This window comes from Lissotriton helveticus, chromosome 1_2 (genome assembly GCF_964261635.1).
Source record: "Lissotriton helveticus chromosome 1_2, aLisHel1.1, whole genome shotgun sequence".
NCBI classification, from domain to species: Eukaryota; Metazoa; Chordata; class Amphibia; order Caudata; family Salamandridae; genus Lissotriton; species Lissotriton helveticus.
Genome location: NC_136058.1, coordinates 61337145 through 61350659, shown reverse-complemented (window position 1 = coordinate 61350659; position 13515 = coordinate 61337145). Strand labels below are relative to the sequence as shown.

Genomic DNA, 13515 nt, shown 5'->3' with positions numbered 1-13515 from the left:
ATAAAAGCAATTGTAATTTATAATGGCAATAGATTCAACTTTTGTAAATAACTTTTGTGAAGATTATGTTCAGTGTATTTTATTGTGACGAAAATACAAGAACCGAAGTGAAATATTAACATCTTTTTTGTGGCATTTGTAAAAAAGCTTGAAACATTGAGAGAACATATTTGAACCATTTGTTGTTGAATGGTTGCACAGATTGATGCTGTGGTTGCGCTGAGTGATGATGTGGTGGCGACGAGGGATGCTGTGGCGTTCAGTGATGCTGTGGTAGCGCATAATGATGTTTTGGTGCCCCTGAGTGATGCTGTGGTGGTGCTGAGTGATGCTGTGGTGATGCAATAGATAGAGTGAGTACGATAGATAGAGTGCGGGCACTAGATAGATAGAGGGAGGGAGAAAGAGTGAGGGCGATAGATAGATTGAGTGAGGGCGATAAATAGACTGAGGGCGATAGATAGACGGAGGGTGATAGATAGACGGAGGGTGATAGATAGACGGAGGGTGATAGATAGACGGAGGGTGATAGATAGACGGAGGGTGATAGATAGACGGAGGGTGATAGATAGACGGAGGGCGATAGATAGAGTGAGGGGCGATAGATAGATAGAGTGAAGGCGATAGATAGACTGAGGCCGATAGAGTGAGGGCGATAGATAGAGTGAGGGCGATAGATGGAGTGAGGGCGATAGATAGAGTGAGGGCGATAGATGGAGTGAGGGCGATAGATAGAGTGAGGACGATAGTAGTGGGGGTGGAAGTGGTTGTGGTGATGGTGGACGTGGTGGACGTGGTGGTGGTGGTGGAAGTGGTGGTGGACGTGGTGGTGGTGGACATGGTGGTGATGGACGTGGTGGTGATGGACGTGGTGGTGATGGACGTGGTGGTGATGGACGTGGTGGTGATGGACGTGGTGGTGATGGACGTGGTGGTGATGGACTGTGATGGACGTGGTGGTGATGGACGTGGTGGTGATGGACGTGGTGGTGATGGACGTGGTGGTGATGGACGTGGTGGGGATGGAAGTGGTGGGGATGGAAGTGGTGGGGATGGACGTGGTGGGGATGGATGTGGTGGATGTTGTGGTGGTGGTGGTGGTGGGTGTGGTGATATGGAGGGCTGAATACGAGAGGCAGTGAGAGACAAAAAAGGAGACAGACAAGGGAGAGAGAGGCGAAGCGGGAAGTAGAGAGGGAGAGAGCGGCGGATAGGGAAGTTGTGGAAAGCAGGGGGTGGCATAGAGGGCAGGTGGAGAAGACAAGATGAAGAGGGGTGGATACAGTAAATGTGAGAGAGTCAAGATGAGAGGAAAGTGGACAGGGTAGGGAGAGGTGGCATGGTTGTGGAAGGGAAACGGCAAAGCAGAGGAGGGACGAGAGAAGGAAGTTGTATAAGAGAGGGGGCTAGTCGGAACAAGGTTATTGTGTTGGATAACTAAACACTTATAAGGTCCCATAGGCGAGACCTATTGGCTATGCCAATGCTTGTTTTGTAAAGGGGGGACATAAATAACAGGAGGCTGAAGCTTGGGAAATAGTACCCGTGTAACAGTTAGTGTGATAGTGAGTTAGTTAGTTTGTTAATGAGAGAGTTAGTTAGTGAGAGAGTGAGAAAGTTAGTGAGTGAGTGAGAGGAGAGAGAGAGTTAGTGAGTTAGTTATTGAGAGAGAGAGAGTCTATGAGTGAGAGAGAGTTAGTTTGGAGAGAGTACGTGAGAGAGAGAGATAGCTTGAATTAGTGTTTTTAAAGAGAGTTAGATAGAGAGTTAGTGAGAGGGATTGAGATAGTTAGTTAGTGAAAGAGTAAGTTAGTTAGTGAGAGAGTGAGTTAGTGAGAGAGTGAGAGATAAAAGAGAGCAAATAATCAGGCAGAAGGAGAGGAGCGAGCAGTGCATCAGTGGAGCAGGACAGGGGGGAGAACAGGGGAGCGAGTCCGGAGAAGCGGGATCTGAGGACATAGCAACATCGGGGCAGATGGGGGAGGGATCTTAGGGGCAAGTTTACCAGGGGAGAGGACAGTGAAGAGCAGAAGTGGGGCAGGAGTGGAGAGGGCATGGTAGCAGTGGGGTAGAAGAGAAGAGGCAGAAGAAGATGGAGGAGGAATGGGAGGGGTAAGGGAGGAGGAGAGGGAGAACGAGAAGAGGAGAGAGGAGAGGAGAGTAGCAGTATTTAAGAGGTATTATGACAGTGGAGCAGGGCAGCAGGAGGAGGTGGTAGGGGCAAACAATCGTGGGTGGTAAAGCAGGGAAGGAGAGAGCGGAGGAGATGGAAAGGGTGGCTAATGGGGAGGGGGAAATTAAGTGGGGGGGTCAATAGAACACCAACAACTATTTAAATGGGTGCAAGCATCCTTCTGAGATCACTGCAAGGCTCATACCAGCGGGTGCGAATGACGTGCATTATTCAAGCGCCAAGAGGGCGGTGAGCGCTATAACAATGGGCAGTTTTGTCAGTGTTAAAACTCACTTTCATTGTGTACTCTTATCAATATTAGGATGTGATTTTGGACTACAATTTTTCATCAGGGAGATGGTCCACTGACCCTGGAGACCTCTGAAGTTTGAGGGAGGGTTTTACTTTAGTGAGGAGTTCACTCATGGCCGCGAGCTCCACAGACAATAAGCATTTAAATGTACCTGCACGGGGAGGGGCGCGAATTCCAAGCAGGGGGCTGGTGCGATGAATTACTCAGGCGTTTGGTTGTCCAGGGGGTCAGATTTGTATGTGTAAAGGGTAATTAACAGGTTTGCAAGTGGGGCTTGAGGGCAGGGGTGAAGGCAAGCACGGCCGTAAGTCCATGGACAGTGGCAGGCGCGATACTTACATTAGTCTCCAGTGGGGGAGGAAAGGAGTTGCAGTCTGAAGAGTACTGGCAGGCTGGTAAGAATATCTAGGACTGGACTGCAGCATCATGCTCACAAGCTTGGATTTCTGTACTGTAGCAAGTTACTGTGCTGCAGTCTTTGTGGCACTGAGCACCAGAGGCTCATAGTACTGGTGCTGCACACATGGGTTACAACAGTGAAATATGCTACGAAATACACAGTTAAACATGGATAAACTATGCTCATTCGTAGCGGACATCTACAAGGGTGGCTTGTCCATGCACACAAAACAAATCTGCTCCATAGCAGCCTGGTTTATTTGTAAATGTATTTTTTATCCAAGCAGTCTTCTCTAGGTAGTGAAACTTCCCTCTGGTTGTAAATTGTTTTATTATAATTAATTTTTAATTGTGCATGAAAAAGGGGCACCCGTAGGTGTTTCCATCTTCAAAAGGCACTATGAACCGTCATGGCAGGACGAAGCAGTGTTCATGGGGACGACTGTAGAAGCAGACATCTGAAGGGAGTAAGTAGTTTCCATGGCTACAAAACCCTGCATAAACTCTTGAGCAAAAATGAATTTGGAAATAAATGTTGGCACCAAAGATAAAAGCAAAATCGGTAAAGTTGAAAGAAGGAATGGAGAAGAAATTAGAGCTAAAGGTGAATGGGAAACAAACAAAAGGAAAATACAAAGGGACGAGAGGAAAATAAGGAATGGGAAAGATCAAAGAAGGAACGCGTGATAAAAACAGAAAGGAGAAAGTAAACATTGATAACTATGGAAAGATAAAAGAGTAGAAGGTGATAATGAGAGAACGACGGGAGGAGAGAGATGGAAGCAGGCACACAAGATAACCAGCGATGCGCGCTCTGTGCTGGGGGAGGGCCATTAGCCTGTGAGACCTCGCGGCGGAGATCAAAGGAAGGGTGGGAGGGACATTGGCGAGCGAGGGGTGAGGGGGTGTGCAGCCTGGTGAGCTGAAGTGGCAGCAGAGGCGGAGTGCGGCGCGCGCGAAGTGCCTGGTAGCAAATGGCAGCTGTTCACAATGCGCGTGGTTGTGCTCACATGCACTGTACCCAATCCGCAGTTTGGGTACACTTTTGAAAGCCTTACTATAATCTTGCCAACAAGCATTGCTAAAGCAATGCCTTAGGCTTGACCTAAAAACTAAAGTGTTCACCTAGCTCACAGTGGAATGTCATCATTGGAAGACATGCTATTGGACATTACAGCTTTAGGGTCATTCACGACTCTAAAGAAAAGGCTGAATATATACATTAAAGTGGTGCTCATCTCTATAGCTGCAAGTCCCTGAAATAACCAACCCCCAAACACATTCCTTTCCATGTGCTTGCCATTTATTGTTCCCTGTCTAAGAAAATGGCGTAGTTATTGACAGGTTCCACTGTGTTTAAACGAGTTACCTAGGATTTTCTGATTTATAATGGAAAATATGTTTTGGATAATTTCCTTTAAATGTAGTTGTTAAGGTATATAGAAAGACATCTTTAAAGGCATATATATATATATTTTTGTACATATTTTATCACATTCGTATATTTACGTCGCAATATAAATTGCCGAAGCTCCCCCTCCCCTCTACTATCATGGGACTGGTCCTCCTATCAGTCTAGGCCCTCTCGGACAGGGCCTGGCGTCTCGAGGTCCTGCCTCACTCCTCCTGCAGCCTTCTCTCTCTCACTCGGCTCCCTTTTACTTCACCTCTTATGTCTCACTTCTGCCTTTTTAGGTCGAAGCCTATTTGGAAAGCTTCCCTTGGAATGCATTCCGTTCATTGTTTACCATTGGCTTTGTGGTTTAACTCATATTTGCTTGCTCTCTATTTGCTGGCTTTGTTTTAGGATGCCCATCTGAGTTCCTCCCTTCCCTTGCCCAAACCCAATTTACTGTATTCGGTTAACAGTACTCAATTTCTGTAAACAGGCCTTAAATCTTGTTCTTCTTATCTTGTCACATTTGTTGTGCATTCAAAGACAGAGGTCAAATGTAAGGCTAAGTCTTCCCAGGAGCTTGATGTTTACTTTTCTTTCTCTGACTTTATGTGACTAGCATGCTGGCTACTCGGGGTGTGTTGTACAATGTTACTTTTTTTCTACACAAAAGAAAATGTAAATGTCCATCAATGAACGGTGCAGATATTTCAGCATATGGAAAGCACAAAAAAGCAAACTTTTTGGTAATTTGTAGTATGGTGGAAGCAAATATTTTAATATGATTGAAACAAATCAATACACAAGGTGATGATATTTCCACACATTATTCATTAGTGCGCTGTATACTTTAATCAGTAAAACTGTACGTCTCAGCAAATGTAATGGTCATTTCAATTGAAGATGTGTTGTCTGAAATAGCAGTGCGCTACCACATAATGTATACTCCACTTTACCACACTCCACACCCCTACACTTAACTCTGAACTACTCCACTCCACACTGAATCACTGCACTCTACTCTGCACCACTCTACTTCACTCAACACGTCTCTAATCTACTCCTCTCTACTGTACACCACTCTACTTTATGCTAATGCACTCTACCCCGCACTACTCTTCCCTAGACCGGAATCAAGCATCCTAGGACCGGTTTCAGGCTATCGGCCGTCTTCAGCCAGGATAGCTTGACTCCAGTTGCGTGCAGAGCACGGGACTCACGTCTGAGCATACCCGTCCCACTCGGGGTGACGAATGCAAAAACAGTTGCTGGACAGAATCCAGCTGAAGACTGCTGATACCAAAACAATAGAGGAAGTATAGAGGTGTTGACAGAATCACCCTCCAATTAGATATCTATAAACAAAGAGATTCTATCAAAGTGTGGTGGTTTTAAATATTAAAATTTTTATTTTTACATGTGAATAGTGAGAATAATAAACTCTCTCTTAGGATGGTAAAGATGAGAGCACAATGTGCTTGTTAAAATACCCCTCACACACTAAAAAAATCCTTTAGTGTCATGCTTCATCATGGGGGTCTTCCCGTCCCTCTACGGGGCGGGGCGTGCTACGACCCGACGAACTACGCGGGAGCACTTAAATGTGACAGAGGCTATGTGACAGTGCACTAGGTAGCAAGCTAATCGCTCTACCTCAAAACCCCCTTCTTAACGTTCCCAGCTAGGGAAGTGAATAAATCATTTTTTTCCACTAGCCAGGGAATTTTTAGTCTTTTTAATACCCACACATAAATAGGTCCCTACACTTCACTGACATCACTCACCCTGCACTGTCACATAGCCTCTGTCACATTTAAGTGCTCCCGCGTAGTTCATCAGGTCGTAGCACGCCCCGCCCCGTAGAGGGACGGGAAGACCCCCATGATGAAGCATGACACTAAAGGATTTTTTTAGTGTGTGAGGGGTATTTTAACAAGCACATTGTGCTCTCATCTTTACCATCCTAAGAGAGAGTTTATTATTCTCACTATTCACATGTAAAAATAAAAATTTTAATATTTAAAACCACCACACTTTGATAGAATCTCTTTGTTTATAGAAGACTGCTGATAGCCAGAAACTGGTCCTAGGATGCTTGATTCCGGTCCAGGGAAGACATGGTTTGGCAGTTCGGGCTGGACTGTTCCCATGAGGCACAGGGTCAAGACTGATTTGCATGTGGCCATGTCTGAACTGGGGTGGCTTGGTGAGCAAAATAACGATGGATTAAACCCAGATCTGTGACTGGGGGTGAATGTTTTGCCATTGTGCAACATTCCGTCCATCATCTTATGTGTTTTGCTGTTCACTTCTCTATTCAGCATCACTCTACACTATTCCAGCTACTATACCCCATTCTACCACGCACCACTGCACTCTTCACTACTGCACCACAGTACTCTGCACCACTACACTCTGCGTCAAAGCTCTCCATGCCACTGCACTGAGCCACTGAACTTCTCGCCCTGCAAATTCTCCACACTCCACTCTACAACTCTCTTTGCCATTCCATAACAATCCACTCTACTCCACAATACGGCACTCCACTCTAATATAGCCCACTAACGTTTAGCCATGCAGTACAGCAGCCATGCTGGTGTACAACATGGCTAAAACATATTGACATGGTCCAAAGCTTTTGCATAGGCAAGACCTATTGGCTTTGCCAATGCCTTCCCTTCTCTAACCTTATACACTCCTATGCCTTATTCTGCACCTTACACTCTTGTGCCGTTTTCTGCGCTCCCACTCTTGTGCCGTTTTCTGCGCTCCCACTCTTGTGCCGATTTCTGCGCTCCCACTCTTGTGCCGATTTCTGCGCTCCCACTCTTGTGCCGATTTCTGCGCTCCCACTCTTGTGCCGATTTCTGCGCTCCCACTCTTGTGCCGATTTCTGCGCTCCCACTCTTGTGCCGATTTCTGCGCTCCCACTCTTGTGCCGATTTCTGCGCTCCCACTCTTGTGCCGATTTCTGCGCTCCCACTCTTGTGCCGTGTCTGCGCTCCCACTCTTGTGCCGTGTCTGCGCTCCCACTCTTGTGCCGTGTCTGCGCTCCCACTCTTGTGCCGTGTCTGCGCTCCCACTCTTGTGCCATTTCCTGCGCTCCCACTCTTGTGCCATTTCCTGGGCTCCCACTCTTGTGCCATTTTCTGCATTCCCCCCCTTGCACTTTTCCCCTCCCAGGACCTACTTTATGGCGGCCCCTATGCTACCCCATTGAGCAGGTGCCTAGGCTTAAACTCCCCTCCTTTTACTGGTTTCTCAGACCCTTGTGCCTCAAGACCGTGCCTCACTCTTCCTGCAGCCTCCTCTCTCCGATCTCTCTTTCCCTGCACCGCTCCCTTGTGGCTCACTTGTGCCTTATCCTGCGCGATCATGTTACACTCTTGTGCCTTTTTCTGCACTTTTGCACTCTTGTGCCTTTTTGTTTTGCACCTTCCACTCGTGTGCCTTTTTTTTTTTACCACCTTCCACTCTTGTGCCTCCTTTTTTGCACCTTCCACTCTGGTGCCCTTTCTGGCACTTTCCACTCTGGTGCCCATTTTGGCACTTTCCACTGTGGTGCCCTTTTTGGCACTTTCCACTCCGGTGCCTATTTCAGCACTTTCCACTCCTGTGCATATTTCAGCACAGTCCACTCCTGTGCCTATTTCTGCACTTTCCACTTCTGTGCCCGATTCAACACTTTCCACTTCTGCGCCCGATTCAACACTTTCCACTTCTGCGCCCGATTTGACCTTTTCCACTCCTGTGCCCGATTTGACATTTTCCACTCCTGTGCCCGATTTGGCACTTTCCACTCCTGTGCCCATTTCCACTCCTGTGCCAATTTCGGCACTTTCCACTCCTGTGCCCATTTCGGTACTTTCCACTCCTGTGCCCATTTCGGCACTTTCCACTCCTGTGCCCGATTTGGCACTTTCCACTCCTGTGCCCGATTTGGCACTTTCCACTCCTGTGCCCATTTCCACTCCTGTGCCTATTTCGGCACTTTCCACACTTTGCCCTCTGAACCCTTTGGCATTTCACCACTATTGTGCTCTTTTTCAATCTATTCGACATTTTCAATTTTTGGCCCTTCCCGCTTGCCCCTTCATGCCCCCATTGTCTCCTCCGGCGCTTCTTCCACCTCCCGCCTCCTTCCCCGCTCCTCACCTGCTCTCCCGCATACTCTTGCTTCTTCCGATCCTTCTTAGCTCTGCCCCCCCTGCCCTCCTCTCTCCTGCCAGGACCTAGTTAACGGCAGTCGCTATGTTACCCTACACACCAGGTACCACGGCCTAACCCCCCCCCCTACTTACCTGGGACTGGTCTCTCTCACCCAGCCTTGTGCCTCTAGGCCCCGCCTCGCTCCTCCTGCAGCCTCCTTTCTCCACTCTCAAAGGCATGCCTATCTGCACCTGGACCGGTGCCCAGCACCACAAACGCTGGTCCGATTGGTCCTAGCAGCTACACTGCCAGCGCCCTCTTCTCTATCAACCCAAGATGCCACCATATCCACTGCTACCACACAGCACCCCACAACCCAGGACTTTCACATGAGCTCACTGCCATTTCTCCTGCGGCAGCACACCTGCACTCACCACCCCCCACACAAGTCAAGCGAAACACCACATAAGCACCAACACAGCAACAACAGCTTGAATGCACGCAATACCACATGTGCTCGCTCAGTATAGATCTGAGACCTCATCAACACCCACACACCAGATGTCCTTTTCCTAGCTCAATCCAGAATCGGCACCAAACATTGCCACAGCAAACCTGACGGGTTACCAACTCAAAAAATAATAATAATAATAATAATCCACATTTGTAAAGCGCACAATCACCCGTAAGGGTCTCTAGGCGCTGGGGGCCGTCGGGAAGATTAAGCGAGCTATTGCCCAGAGTCACATGGTGCTGGGCTAACCTGCCGCCGGAGCCGGGGATCGAACCCTGATCCTCAGATTCCAGCGTCAGTCGCCCTGGCCGCGGATAGTGCCACCATCAAATGCTCCACATCCACAGACACCAACACACCATTCATGGAACACATGTATTTCAAAATACAAACAGAAGGCTAAACCACCATCCAAGAAAACACTCGCGTAGCGTCCTCCTGGATCATGCACCGGGTTCAGCAGCCTCATCACAGACTTCATAGTACCTCTTGCCATCAGATCCATGGACTGTATCCTCCTCAGCAACCTCAACTTCTACCTGGACAACCCTTCGGACCTCAACTCCTCAGACAGGTTTGAAAGTTTAAACAATAATGGACTCTCTCAGCTCGTCCATGGCCCATTGTGGTGGAGCTGTATTTAAAAAATCCAATAGCTATGCTTCTTGTAAAATTCCATCATAGTATCACAAAAAGTATAACGTTAAACAATTTTGTGAATTTCACCTTATATTTTGATGGGCTCATATACAATATCAATATTATGCAAGGAGAATGTTACTGTCAGTTAGTTATTAAGAGGGTTATATTAGGATCCTTGGCTTCGCCTTGGGCCCTAGGACTCCACCCTCATCAATAATTACCTGTGAACATCTCCGACTTGGATAATATTGCTTAACTATAAATCAAAGAGCAGTGCACTACCAAAATACTACATTTTGGTTGGTTCTTAGCTATTAAAAATCTATTGATAGATAGTAACTGAAATGAACTTCACAACAGTTATTATCCCACACATCACTACACCTTCTTCCTTTAGAAGGTGCCTGTAAACACCATAGAGTACTAATAAGGGTGCAAGATATTCACCAAGCTCACAGAATGTGTCTGCCCTGGGAAATGGGAGCTGGAGTAGAAGGTTTTAGAATCATTTAGTTCCATGTGAAGAATGCCAAATATGAACTTGTTTTCATCTGCCGCTGCTAATTTTATATACTTCAAGTGTTTCTAATCTGTAATAAAATTGAGTACGCCATGAAAATGTTTACTGTGCTTTAAAATGTGTTTCACTATTTGGTTTGACTTACGTTTCTCACTGTAAAATATGCTGTTATTAGATTAGGTGTAGTCCTTTAAAGGAATACAGAGAAATTTTCATTAAAAATAAATATGTATGTAAAACTAATTTCAATCACTTCCATACATTTAACTCACAATGAAAATGATTTTAAAGGCAGTGGTTTACGCAGGGAGCAATGCAACTTGATTACAAAGGAAGAGAAGTAACAAAGAAAAGTGTTCAAACAGTAAATCATTCGGAGGGCCACACTTATCCATAGGTACAAAATCTATTTATTTTAAATATGAAATATTTCTGCAAATAGCACCCTGCATATTTAATCAATCAATCAATCAAAGACATTTATAGAGCGCGCTACTCACCCGTAGGGTCTCAAGGCGCTAGGGGGGGGGGGGGTGCCGTTACTGCTCGAACAGCCAGGTCTTGAGCTTCTTCCTGAAGGAGAGGTGGTCTTGGGTCAGGCGTAGGTCGGGAGGGAGGGAGTTCCAGGTCTTGGCGGCCAGGTAGGAGAAGGACCTTCCTCCTGTGGTCGCTCTTCAGATGCGGGGGACGGCGGCGAGGGCGTGGCTGGTTGATCGGAGGTGGCGCTTGGGAGCGTAGAAGTTGACTCGGTTGTTGAGGTAGCTCGGGCCTTGATCGTGTAGGGCTTTGTGTGCGTGGGTGAGGAGACGGAAGGTTATTCTTTTGTTGACGGGGAGCCAGTGCAGGTCTCTCAGATGTCCGGATTTAAAACATCTACTATTGGTCATTTTAATTGGAGATTTAAAAAACCTCCTATGTCTACTGTGATGATAGTGGTTTATTATATGGACTTTTTGTGCTACGTCACTGTGTAACAGCCCCATAAACCCATCTTAGGTCCAGTCAGGCTAGTTTGCAAAGTAGCTGTGGCTTTGAGCAGTCAGGCTTGTCAAAGGAACACGTGCAAAGCATTTTGAAGTACCGAAACAGCTGAATAAGAGAGAGAGACACAACACAAAGAAAATCTGACTCCAATTGATAAAAATGGCTCTTATTTTTATGAATTTTTAGACCCGAAAACGAACAAAAGCAAACAGAGGGTTCCGGACATATGAATTAATAAGTAAGTAATGAATCACGGCACGCAAGCACTGGCAACTACCACAGTTATCGGTTAATTGGAGAACTTTTATAAAGATATAAACTACTCTGGCCCACTTTGGGGGACCAGCTCCATCAGTCCAAGGGGTCAAAGAGGCTTGGCAGGCTAGTTCCCTTGCACTTAAAGCAGCTCCAGTCCTGTTCCAGGCTGTATCGGCGAACCACCATACACATCAATGGAGGGTCCTGATACAAAGGATACAGAATGCTGATCTGGTTACGGTATATTCCTGGGGCCACCCCTTGATCCGCAAACAAGGTGGGCGCCTTTGGCCACAGGGCTCATTGTCTTACAAAGTCTGGTTGACGTTCAGCCAAAAACCAGTTACTACTGGTGTACTGGTCTCCAGTTACAGCAAAACTAGTGGTTCGATTTAACTGAGGAGACCAACGACTCTCCCAGGTCTTTTGACTGTTGGGACTGTCTCCCAGGCTGCAATTCAGCGGTGGTCAAGTGACTGTGGCTACCAACTCGCCATGGCAGGTTTATTCAGACCCTGTGTCCCTGTAGCTGAAACAGGAAATCTGCCAAATGACTTTAAGAATCACTTCTTGTGTTTGGGGCTCGGGGACGACTGTTCTTTGAGCAGGGCACCACAGGCACAGTACTCTCTTTGCTAACCCAAAGATCAGCAGGTGCAGTCCAGACTATGATTGCAGCATCTCTTTGCCAGATCAGGGAAACAGCAATGCATCCCTTGGGTCCTCTCTCCAGTGCAGACATGTTCTGAGGTATGTGTGCCAGGAGTGGTACTTTTATACCGAGAACTTGCCTTCAGGCGATGAGGTGGCTACTAGCCAATAAGCTACCAGGTTCCCTTCTGCCTGATGACAACTTCCAGCCAAGTGTGGCATATGGCTGCCCGGAAATGCAATTTTCTTCTGGTTTCAAGATTGGTAGAACCTCTCTCTCGGTGTGTGTGGTGGTATGGCTACCCAAGGGCTGGACATCCATGGCACAAGTGGTGTGACAATGGTTTCCACCTTGCTGTCCCAGACGCCAACCTGTCTACCAGAAGAAAAGAGCAGCCCCTCTCGTTTGTGTCCATCATTTTCCCTTCAAAGGCAGCGTCCCGTTTGAAACTCGCCATTTGGGCTCACACTCCGTTTGGCCTTCCTGCCAGGAAGAGATAACACCTCTTCTAATGGCAGGCTCTGTGTTCCTTCCTGAGAGTCATTCACAACTCCCTCCAGGAGAGGCAGAAGGCGGTCTTGTGGAGAGCAGCCGTAAACGGTCACTGAAGGACTTCAGCAACAGAGTGCCAACTTTCTAAAATTGACCTTGGCTTAAGCTACATTAAGTTCGACATGGGAATCACGTCAGGTTTAATGTAACGATATTTTGATACTTTGAAGTGCAAAATTTCATAGTCCCATTCAGAAGTCAGCACAGCTGAGCTGTCAATGTGGAACCGTGTACTCACCATTTGGGCTACCAGCACAGCAAAAATTATAATTTGGGATCTTTACTGTTAGGACATGTAAAAACACATGCCCCATGTTTTAGTATACAGCACCCGGCCTTACGGGATGATAGGCAAGCCTTACAAGTGACATATATTCAAAAGAAATACCTGATCTATGTCATTAGATTAAAGGGCAATGTTGTGCAGGTTCAAACACTGCTTTGCAGCCAGCAATGGCAGGCTGGGAGTCTTGCTTAGTTACACTCATGGTGGCACATTAAGGGATGCAGTCTATGAGGGAAACTAACTTACAGGCTCTGGGTACCCCAGTACCATATACTATGGACTAATAAATACGTTACCTTATGCCAATTGTGGGTAAGTCAATCAAACATACACGTGTTAAAAGTCAGAGAACAGGCACTAAGGCCTGTATGGTACATCTCAATGCCCTCTCAGTCGAAAAACCAGCACCATCAAACCGTTGGGGTTGATCATGCAAAAAGTGGAATGTCCTTGAATCTACCAAAACATTACTGTTTTGAGAGTAAAGAGGTATATAGCAAAAGAGCATCTGAGCAGGCACGAAACGACATGCTGGACATGGTAGGGAAATTAGGTACATTCTAGAACTCCTTTTTATGCCTTTTTCAGTTTCCTTAATTGTAATCTATGAGGAAATAAGAACGTGCAAATTCAGGAAATTTGTCTAAACATGGTATTCACTGTTCTACTCAGCTTAA

At 46.7% G+C, this 13515-nt stretch overlaps 1 protein-coding gene across 1 annotated transcript in view; it reads right to left on the bottom strand.

Moving 5' to 3' along the window:
* Positions 1-13515, bottom strand: part of LRRC40 (leucine rich repeat containing 40) — a 440314-nt gene that overhangs the window by 53917 nt on the left and 372882 nt on the right. The window lies entirely within an intron of this gene.